Below are 12,259 nucleotides of genomic sequence, written 5' to 3' on the forward strand. Positions count from 1 at the left end.
GGGTTCGCAGGCTAAGTCCTAATTAATGGACGACCAACGAAACGCTAGAAGGCAGGGTGAGTTGGTTGAGACCGGAGGTGGTCGGGGTGGTAGAAATCTCCAAAACCCCCGTGGTCGCGGTAGGCCCCGAGAGGTGGACAGGAGGATCCACCTCAGGCCCCGGTCGATTGGGAACAAAGGTTTGCTGAGATGCAAACTAGAATTGAGCAACAAGAAGAAGAGATCCGACGACTCAGGCAACGGGATGCTCCTGTTGAGCTTCCCCCCCAACCGCCTGCTGCGGTCCCTGCAGCCCCTGCGGTGCCAGCTGAGCAACATGTTGCTGGTAACCGTATGGAGCCTTTATATGAGAGATTCAGCACCTCCACTGTTCTTGGGAGGTGCTGATGTTCTTAAGGCTGAATAGTGGTTGACTGTTATTGAAAGAATACTGAACTTTGATGTTCTTAAAGCTGAGCCTTATATTTTTACTATCAAATTGTTATCTTATATTCTTATATTTTCTCTTATTATGATTATGTTATAATTGCATCACCTAATCAGGTGAGCCTGTGCCATAATTTGGCACCAATATCGCATCGTCTAATCAGACGAGCCCGTACCTACGCCCGGTACTTATCATATGTCACTGACGCCCGTATCTATGCCCGATATGTTGCCAGGAAAATCGCATCACCTAATCAGGTGAGCTCGTACCAATGCTCGGTACTCATCATATATCACTAACGCCCGTACTTATGCCCAGTACGTCGCTAGAAAAATCACATCACCTAATCAGGAGAGCTCGTACTTACGCCCAGTACGTCGCCAGGAAAATCACATCACCAAATCAGGTGAGCTCGTACCTACGCTCGGTACTCATCATATATCACTGATGCCTGTACTTACGTCCAGTACGTCACCAAGAAAATTGCATCACCTAATCAGGTGACCCCATATATCATATGCATAATAACATCACATTATCAATATTCAACCAATTAGTATTTTTATTATATAACAATATTAACTATATCTCAATATTAATCAATTCATAACAATACTAATTATATTACATACAACGTACTCTGCAGTACAATATACTTTTCTTACCTTTAATCCAGGTCCATACATTTCGGCCAACCCAAGTGGAAAACTATCCCCGATGATCTCGACCCTATTTCACAACAACGGTAAACCTGTATTTGTCCCAAAACACTACTTAATATTCACATAAGATAATTTAGGGTTTTCTACCAAACTCCGGGGTATAAATACACTAAAATAAAACTTATATTTTGGCTCTAAAACATACACCATATTGTAGAGCTAATTGCAAGTTTCAAAACAGTATATAGAACGTCCAAAACAGACACCCGAGTCATAAGTTATGACAAAAAATACGAATTCTGATATCCTAGGAATTTTTAAAAACTATGAAACTTGAAAATCTCAATTTTCGCACTCACCGAAACACTACCAAAACTTATCCAAATCACTCCAAACTTCACAGGGCGCATATATACCATAAATATTACCATCATTACATAACATAAATAAAAATTGACCCCTTAAATGAGAAACGCCATTAACATTCGGACTAAGCTTTAAAAAAGTTCCAAACTCGATTTCTAAGTCAAAATCACCTCAAATTCAACAAGTAAACATCGATACTAGTCCCATAGCTATCAAAGAACAATTCTAAGAAGTCAAAATCTCCATAACTATTCTAATTCACAAAACCCTATATGAAACCAATTATTTTTAAACTTCAAAAGAAATTAAACCATACCTTAAGCTTTCCCTCTTCAAGAATTTGCTATCCTGCTACTACCGAAGCTTAGATCGCTAAGTTTCGGGTTGAAAATTGAAGAAAATAGATGTAAAGGGAGACGTTTTTATTGAAAGAGGAAGAACAAGGGTTTTGTTTGTCGTCGTTCTTTTCTACTGTTATAACTTAAAACTTAATATATATATTTAAAACAAAACGATCAGTTTTGTTTTATATATAATAATATAATATTAATAATAATATTAATAAAATCTTTATTATTAATAATTATCTTATTATTTCTTAGCCACTAATAAATCTCTATTTTTAGAGTATTTGGTCAACTTCGAGTACTCTAAAATACCTCTATATTTTTAAAATAAACTTATCCTAATAATCCCATCAATATTTTTAACTAAAACTGTTGTGACATTTTCGGCCTCCACTCGGGTCTCTAGGGTCGCCGAACATGAAAATATTTTTATTTCACACAATAACTCATATTATATCCACGTATTTCACATAAATCTCCGTAATTAACAAATTACACTTATATATCCACTTATCGAGTCTCCAAGGTCCCCGAACCTGAAAAATGTTTTTATTCCACATATAGCTCATATTACATTCACACATGCTATATAAATATCTGTAATTAAAAAATTACGCTTATTTACTCACTTATAGCGAAATTTAAATTTTATGCTAAAATAAATTAGTAAGATCATAATCCCACTTATTACCTGATTAACCCATAATATAAATATAAACCCTATTATTTACCATTAGGGTTATCAGGATATTGTATGTAAAATTCCAGATTGTGTGACTAAGATTACCGGCACCTGGTCAGGAGCACCCGGAGATTCAAAATCTCTGTCATTGCGGGACAACAGGTAAGACAGTGGTTAGCACGTAGAGTATGCGCAGTGGTGCTTATATTGAAAATGATATGTGTGATTGCATAGTAACCGAAATTAAGGTTATTACCCTAATATGAGCTGTTTAATAGCCTAGGGCTATTACCCTAGTGATATATGTGTGTAAATGCCATGCCATGTTAAATGTAATGAGATTAGGGATTATGCGCTTAAGGCATATAAGGTTGGACTCGGTAACCATAACCGAGATGAACCATTCTAAGACCTTATTGTATTGAGATGTGTGAGAGCAACACGTAGGTTTACGCCACGTAGACATAAATAGGCATGTGAGAGCAACATGCAGGTCTGTATCACACAGACATATATGTGAATGGCATTACTATTTAAATAGCATGATGAGCATATTATTGTTATGATTTATACTGTCTTGCTGGGCTTGGCTCACGGGTGCTCTACTGTGCAGGAAAGGGTAAGGTTGTAGCTGATCAGCCATGAGTTCAGGAGTTAGGCAAAGAATGTACATGTTCGGGCCATACTAGACTAAGCGGGTTAGGTCTACTAATGATGTATTTTGAAACTCTATTTTGCCGCTTAGGCCGGCTGAAAGAGAAAGACTTGTAATAATATTTTGTAAATATTTTTAGGATCCCAACTTCTGTAATTTTTAGTTTATAAAGTTTAAAGTATTATAAGTTTATTTTCATTCCTATTGTTATTAAAGTTTAAATTCTGTGCTAATTTTATTAGTAATCCCATTTAGGGGATTAGGGTTAGGTAAGTAATCTTGGGTAGCGTGACTAATTATTTAGGGCGTTACATAAGTGGTTGAAATAAAGTGGCAAAAATCGAACTAGAGATTGGTCCACTATCATGTACGGCCATAGTTGAATTTTGCCCAATATTTTATTCTTTTTTAATCCATATAATTCAACCCTAAGCCCTAGTTGAAATACTATAAAGGAACATAATACTCTCATCTCATCCACTTGACACTTTGTCAAACTAATGTCATCTTGACTATTCAACTAAACTAGTAGATGAGAGAGTTCCTTCTATAGAGATTTCAGCCTTCTTCATTGTTCTTCACCATATTCGAAACCTTGAGTGAATGAGTAACGTGTTCACACATAGCAAGTCAAGTAATCAATCATAGTGAGTAAGACAGTGGTAACCAAACCCAAAAGAGAGAAAGAGATCCATGATCAGATCTTGATAATGCTCTGCTACAGAAAGGAATCAAGGGCTAGATCTTGAACAGAAGGAGTCATTATATTCTGCTGCAATCAATGTAAGGTTTTCTTAAACCCTTATGTGTTTATTTCATTGTTTTAGAAAATTTATATTTAGGATATTAATTCAACATACTTCTTAGTAAATCTAGATCCTCGTAAAATATTCCCAACATGTTAGTATGTTAAATATACAAAAAAAAAAATTAGGACAATGAATAGTCTCAAATATATAAATATACGGGTAAATACCATTTTGGACCCTGTGTTTTGCAAAAGTTACAGATTGGACCCTGTGTTTTGTTAAATGATAAAATGGACCCTGTATTTTCTAAAATAGTAAAAATAGGACCCTGAGCTTAATTTTTGACAACTTTTTTTTTTTATTACAACCAACTTGAAGACAATGCTTAATACGAACAGATACAAAAAATATAAACAGTTTTGTCATAGCACTTTTAGATCGGATTATAATTAAATTTTATTTTGACAAAAAATCAATTCAGGGTCCTATTTGTACTATTTTAGAAAATATAGGGTCCATTTTGTCATTTAACAAAACACAGGGTCCAATTGGCAACTTTTGTAAAACAGAGGGTCCAAAATGGTATTTACCCTAAATATACAGAATTAGTAATTACATTATAAGTTACATATTATTATTAATTTTTTCAATCGAAGTCTTGATTTATCATATAATTTAATATTATATATGTATTTTGATTTTTTATAACTTATAAATATAGACACAATTAATTAATAGTTATGATAAATTAATAAAAATATTAAATAAATCAAAAAATAGAGAAAAGAAAGAAAATTGAAGATAACTCATATAAAGGGCAATTTAATAGTATATATGTCTTTTGATTTTTTTTTTTTTTTTATAACTTATTAGCATAGGTACAATTAATTAAAAGTTATGATAAACTAATAAAAATATTAAATAAATCAGAAAATAGGGAATAGAAAAAAGACTGAAGATAGCTCATATGGCTTCTTTTATTTTTATATATATATTGATATTGATTGATATTTATAGTAGTTAATTATATTATTCTCATTTACCAAAAATAAAAAAAAAAATAAAGATTATTATGTCACAACTTCTAAATATTTTAATATATATACCCGTGGTTGTCACTATTATGATCACTGCTTTCATCAATTTTCGAGTATCCACTATTTTTCTATTATCATCATATTTTACATCATTTACACTATTGAATTGTATTTACTATATTACTAATAAATCATTTAAAACATTTAATGAAAAAAAGTTATAGTAATAGCAATTTTATTAAGTACTAATTTTACAACGAATGATTTGACATCATGCACGTTTTTTTTTTAAAAAAATGTGTGAAAAGATATTGAATAATAAAATGGTACAAACAAACTAAGAGATTGCATCACAATTTTATTAATTTCGCATAGTAGTGTACTCAATAATAATAACTATCAAAGTAAATTTCAAATACAATATTATGTATAATTGAAGAATAAATAAATACACATTTAATAAAAAAAAATATAGCATATTTATAATTATATACATATGTAAATGAGATTTTCTATACATCACACTCAATAAATATCATATACTCATGATATGCGATATACGATGCTCTCCCATATATTTTATTAATATATTAATGTTATTTTTTATTAATATATATTAATCTTCTCCAAATATTTGGTGGCCTCCATACCAATCCACGTTTGTCTATTGAGAAGACTACCTATAACATAGAATTGAACCAATAAAAATACATTTTTCAAAAATAAAAAATATATATATATAAACATAAAAATGAAGATTTATTACTATTAACGTACATTTTCATCAACTAATAATAAACCTTTTTGTAATAAATTTAAACACATAAATAATAAGAAATAAATAAGGCATAAATAACACTAAATATTTTTACGTAGTTTTGCAGTTAAATTTGCATACTCCATGAGTTTATTTTATTTAAAATATTTTCTGAATACAAGATATACAATTGATCGTATCTATTTTCCCTCTCCAATTCTCCGTTCCCTTTTTCTGTGAGATCTGCTGCTATTTATAGGAATATAAGTTGGCAGTTATTTACATTAAAATTCAAATTATAATCGTTAATGAAACATGATTAATTCCCGCGTTTCATTTAGATCATATGTTGGATAACGCTTGATAACTGTATAACTGCTTGTTATTCTTATCTTTTCGATGGTTAATGCTGATTTGGACACTAGCATCTCGCTTGACTCTTCAATGGTCAATGCTAATTTGGACAATAGCATCTCGCTTAACTCTTCGATGGTTAATGCTGATTTGTACAATAACATCTCGTTTATTTCTAAGTTGTTATCCTTGATTATTATAATATGAGAAAAACGTTAAGTGTCAGCAGATGATTCGCCTTGTCTAGTTTTCTTTTAGAATAGTGAGGTAGATGTCTCGCTATTTGCTATCCGAGGTTGTCTTGTATAAATGTATTTTACTCCTCTTGAATAAATAATCTTCCTGGGTATGTGCCTTCCTCCATTTTAATTATTTTCCTCTTTTTGATTAAATAATTAATCACTCTAGCTTAAATTGGTGGTGAAATTAAATGTACTAGTACTAATAAAATTCTATGTATTGTGGTTTTTTTTTTCAAAAAAAAAATATTGTATGTAATAACTTATTGATGTCAATAAGAAAAATATTATTATTATTATAAGAGGTATAATTTGTTTTTTTTTTTTTTTGTTGTTTAACAAGTTTCTCAAAACTACGTAATTAATCTTAATCTATTTGTTTGTAATTAAGAGTGTTTTTGTGTTTGTTTAAAAATTATCTGCGTGTATTAAAAATTATCTTAAAGTTGGTTATATTGAAAAATAAAATTGTTGAAAATTGAGCTCAAAGTCCTATTTGTACAATTTTGGAAAATGCATGGTCCATTTTATCATCTAGCAAAATAGAGTGTCCAATTGGTAACTTTTACAAAACACAAGGTCCAAAATAGTATTTACCTGTTTATAATAATATATAATTTTTTATATTTAATTTATAATAATAATGTTATTACTATTATTGACGTGTCACGTCAGCTAAATATGACGTATGTGATTTTTTTTTTGTATTATTATTATTTTCTTACATTTTTAAAAGTAACTTTTTGGTTACTAATAGTGTTGACAAGAAACTAATTAGTTACGTTTATATATATATATATAAAACTTTATTTTTATATCATATAATTTGAGATACGTTTTGGTTACTCTTTAAAAATTTATTTGTATACATTTTAGTAACTAATTAGTTATTTTTAAGTTATATTATGGTAGATTTAATTTAAAATACATTTAGGTAACCTTAAAAAAATATTTTCGAAACTAATGAGTTGTCATGTAATGTAACAAGCTATTATTTTTATATACTGATTATTTTATATATCTTTTCATTATTTTGAAAGTTAATTAGTTATCATATAATATAATGTAATTCAATTAACAAAATTCTAAAATGAATGTTAACTAAGATTTAAAAAAGAATTATAAAACAGTAATTAATCTCTATATTACAAACTAAATGGTTTATTTTTTAAAAATAGCAAAAAAAAAAAAAACATGTTTCCTACATCTTAAAATGTTTACGTTGAAGAGTAGATCGCAATAATATTTTTAGAAACTCATTTGAGTCATGACGTGATGAGAAATTATTTTTTAAAGTTTGAAAAAAAAAAGAGAGAAATAAGAAAAAAAAAACAATAAAGAGAGAAAAAGAGTAACACAAGAGAGGGAAAAGGAAAAAAAATAGAGAAAGACATTAAGTAACTTAGTTTATAGCAAAAGGCCCTTATATTTAAAGACATGTTCTTTCTTTTTCTCTTTATATTTATTATAATATAACAAATATATTTTTTATAACATGAACATTCATTTGAAAAAAAAAAAACTTATAAAACCTTAGTCAGGAGACATTCTAAAATTCTTATTTATTCTATTTTTTAAAAAAAAAAACTAAGTATATATAATTTTACTATAAATATTTAAAAGAATTCATGAAAGATTTCTTTTTTAAAAAAGAAAATAAAAATAAAAAGCCTAATTTTAATTTTTCACCCAAATTAAATTTCCAAACTGCTTAGATTGCTCTAGCTAGACACAGACCTAACCCACCTTAATCAAAATTAACTTTATTAAAAAATCACTATATTTTTTTTTGACAAAGTTGAAATTCCGTATTTTAATGTTCCCAGTTTAATTATTTAATTAAGTGATTAATTAAATGCGGAATAATGAAACTGGTACTGAAAACAGTTTTTCCGTAGTTACAGAATACAACTCTGTAACTCCAGAGAAACCCAAAAAAACAAACAGTGCATAAAAGTAAAAACACACAAGATTTTTGTACGTGGTTTCAACAATCCTTTCAGATTGTTACTAGTCCACGGGGCCACGCCCAGAGATAAGATTCATTAGATCGGTATCAAAAATACAAAGTAATTGACTTATGCATAAATAGACTCCCTCTTATTGTATGTCGCAAGCTTGATGTATTCCACCTACTAACCGAATCTTGATAAAACTCCAAAAGCTCGAACTCCCTTCGATCACCTTGAAGAGTGCTTGAATCCTCCCGATTCAAGGCTTGAAGGCTATCTCCCGAAAGCCTATACAACCATCTCCCGAAGGTTGTGTGCTTGTATCCTCCCCATGCAAGACTTCAAAAGCAATCTCTTGAAAGCTTGTAAATACCCTTCTCCCGAAGGTGCACTGATGTTCTTCTTTGTTGCAGACTTGAATACAGACTCAAGACAATACAAACAACAAATAAACAGAGTAAGAGTAGAACAACTCTTCTCTACAAAACAAAGACACTCTTTTCTTATGATATGAAAGTGAATAAAAGAGTTAACAAAACAAAGACACTCTTTCCTTAAGATATGAATATAATTCTAAGTGTGTGAAAGAGATGCAAAACCTAGCTACTATAAGATGTATTTATAATGAATATACATCTCATAGACAGCTTACATTCGGTCTGAACAAGACCTCAACCCACTAGAAACTTCCCTAAAATAATTCTTCAATCAGTCCAGGAATTTCCGTTTCTGTACCTACAGAATCGTGGGCAGTAACTACAACTTTCCTTTTATAGAAAAGGAAAGTCTAGCTCCGGTTTTCTCTTAAAGAAACCTGATCTTAGAAAATGGGAAACTCAACACAAGATCAGAATAACAGCTGGTTAGCAAAGAATCAATGTGTAATCAAAACTTACCATTTTTACCTCAATTTCCATAAATAGAAAAGCTAGTCAACTTTCCTTCCAAGTTTAGATTTACACAAGTATGGAAACCATATCAATATATGCCAGCCGAAATATACAAAGAATAATAAAATATTTTTGTCAATTAAATATGCCAAAAATGGAATTAACAATCTCCCCCTTTGGCACTTTGATTGACAAAACATTTTATTATGAGAAAACCTGCATCAAGTGTTAGAAACCAAAGCAAATAGCTTTTTAAAGATACAAGAGTATAGAAAATACTCCCCCTGCATGAAAGCTCTCTAACACATAAAACATAGAACTTTTTTTGGACGGAAAAGCTTGCAAACCGAAGGACACAACTTTTTAAATGGAAAAGTGTTAAACCACAAACAACTTTTTAAACGGAAAAGTGTTAAACCACAAACAAGCAACTCCCCCTAAAACCAAGGGTCCAGAGGTCCAGAGTTGTAACAAAGAGTTCAATGAATCCAAAAAATAATACTACTCCCCCTTTCTGTCTATCAAGGAGCCAAAGATAACAAAAACAAACATGGACAAAGTCATAAGTTCAAATAAACATTAATAAAAGGCAAAAGATAAAAGATTGAACCACTTATTCATCATCATTGGGTCGGAAGTATTTCATGATGCTGTCCATCTTCCTAAGAAGCAAGGCCTGACTTGTCTCCATTCTTCCCAAACGCAAGTTGAATTCTGCCATTTCTGTAGGAGCAGAAGTTGAAGCAGATGCTGCAGCAGGATCATTTGTAAGACCAGGGGAAGCAGACCGAGCCTTTCTTTGAGCAGCTTTTCCTTGAGGAGGCTTCTCAGGAATTTTGAAAGTGGTTCCAACAGCAGGCATCTCAATTGATTCATTCTCAAGAATCAATTCCTCTTGATCAGATAAAATTTTATAGATTAAGTGAGGAAAAATGAGATTGAGCCTAGGTTTCTTACCCTTTCGAAGAGAAACAATTTGCTCCCAAATCATGTCAGCCAAATCAATTTTAGCACCAATTGAAACTTTATACAAAAAGAAAGCAAGTTCATTTGAAACATTTACCGGATTGGAGCAAGGAAACCAATTGGATAGGGCAAACCTCATGAGAGCAGCATGTTGATAGGTGAGTTGAGACATATGCATGGTGTCGGAGAGTTCAATTTCATTATCACCAGAGAGATAACTGAACACCTTTTGACGATCAAACTCCACATCAGTTGTCTCAATTCCCATAGGCAATTTGAGTGCCTTAGCAACATCCTTTACAGTAAAGGAATACCAGTGTCCTCTGACAAAAACTTTGCCAAACATGAAAGAGTCCTCATCGAGAAACTCATCAGTGATGTTAGCATAAAATTCCTTCACAATTCTATCCACATACCCATCAAAACCGATCAAGGTATCTACCCATTGTCTTTCTTTCAACATGTTATACACTCCAAAAGGCTTATGAGCAATAACATTAAAATTTTTCTCCACAGTAAAATTCCTATTCTCATAGAATTTCATATCTCTAGCATGATCATTATAACAAAAATAATGAGAGTGGGGCTTGAAGTTATCAAGAGAAATACCAGAGGGCCTCTTTCTTTTCTGTGGAAGAACAGGATTTGGAGAGACAATGGGCCTTTTTCCTTTGTCCTTCTTTGGAACAGCAGGAGGGACTGGAACAGGTTCTGTAGTGACAGGCTCAGTTTCTGGTTCTTCACTCTTGGATCCAGAATCATCAACAGCAAGAAGGTCTTTGGGCACAAATTCTTCACTTGAATCGGACAAGCCCTCAGAATCATGATCCTCCTCACTTTCTTCTGGTTCAGAATCCGAGGAAGAGACCAAAGGGGGATTCTCCTTGAGATTTTTTCCCTTTGAAGATGAAGAAACCACATTTTTCCCTTTGGATGCAATTTAAGGTTTAACCACTTCAGGCTTTTTAGGAGTGGAAACCTTGGACCTAGTTCGAGAACTCACCGTGGGCAAGGTCACCAAAGCTTGGTCGACATTAGGAACACCATTCGAAGAAGAGGATTTCGAACCAGAAGCTCCGGTTGCTGGTGCAGGCGGCGCAGGCGGAGTGACCGGAGAAGCAGAAGCAGATCCACGAGTGGGCTTCTTGGATGGTTGGGCATTCTTAGTTTTGGCCATTTTTCTTTGAAACCCTAGAACAGAAACTCTCTTACACTTTGAACAATGTTAGACCTTTGAGAGAAAAAAAAATAGAAAGAGAAGAGAGAGTGGTGATCGTGGGTGAGTGGGTAGTTGAGCCTATATAACAATTGATGTTAATTACCCAATAAGAAAAAAATGGGAAAAAGGAAAGTAACTTACTTACCTTACTTACCACATGGGGAGAGGAAAAAGAGGAAACCAAAAGAAAGGTTTTTCAAATATAGTCAATGTTTCCTTAAATGGAAAAAAGGAAACCAAATATTCCCACAAAATTTAAGAAATAAAAACCCCACCAAATCCGAAATTGCCACCAAAAAGGAAACCAAAAATAAATAAATATTTAAGTACAAGTTTCCTAAAAAAAAGACCAAATCTCCACAAATAAAGGAAACACAAAATAGAGTATACAATTAAAACATGTTTCCATAAAATGAAAAAATAAAAGGAAAATATTTACAAGGATTCAAAAAAAATTCGAAAAGAAAAAATATGCCCCCATTTTTCTTTTATTTTTTAAAAAAATGCCCCCCAAAGAAAAATTGCAAATAATGAACAAGAGAACACACAAGGACACAAAAAAAAACACTAATCACCACTTAAGAGCAAAAAATTGTGTCTAAGAACATAATGAAACATAACAAAAAAAAATAACAAGAATTTTTAACAAAGCTCACTTGACAACTCGATCACGAACCCCTTTTTTTTGTTTTTTTTTTTTAAATTTTTTGATTAAAAGACAGAAAAATAAAATAACCTTGATATTTTTGCAACTAGAATTCACAATGTCCATTTGTCTTTGTCCCTGATGAAAAAATCAAACTCATAAGAATAATCAGAAATTATTTTATCAAACTAATGAAGTAATAGAATGAGGTCATACCGGTTCACAGGAAAAATTGACTCCGTCACCAAGAATATTAAAGCACATCAAACAGTATGTAACAGCTTTATAACACCATTTTCGAGAATAAACAA

Source organism: Cannabis sativa, chromosome 2 (genome assembly GCF_029168945.1).
Source record: "Cannabis sativa cultivar Pink pepper isolate KNU-18-1 chromosome 2, ASM2916894v1, whole genome shotgun sequence".
In the NCBI taxonomy this organism is placed as follows: domain Eukaryota; kingdom Viridiplantae; phylum Streptophyta; class Magnoliopsida; order Rosales; family Cannabaceae; genus Cannabis; species Cannabis sativa.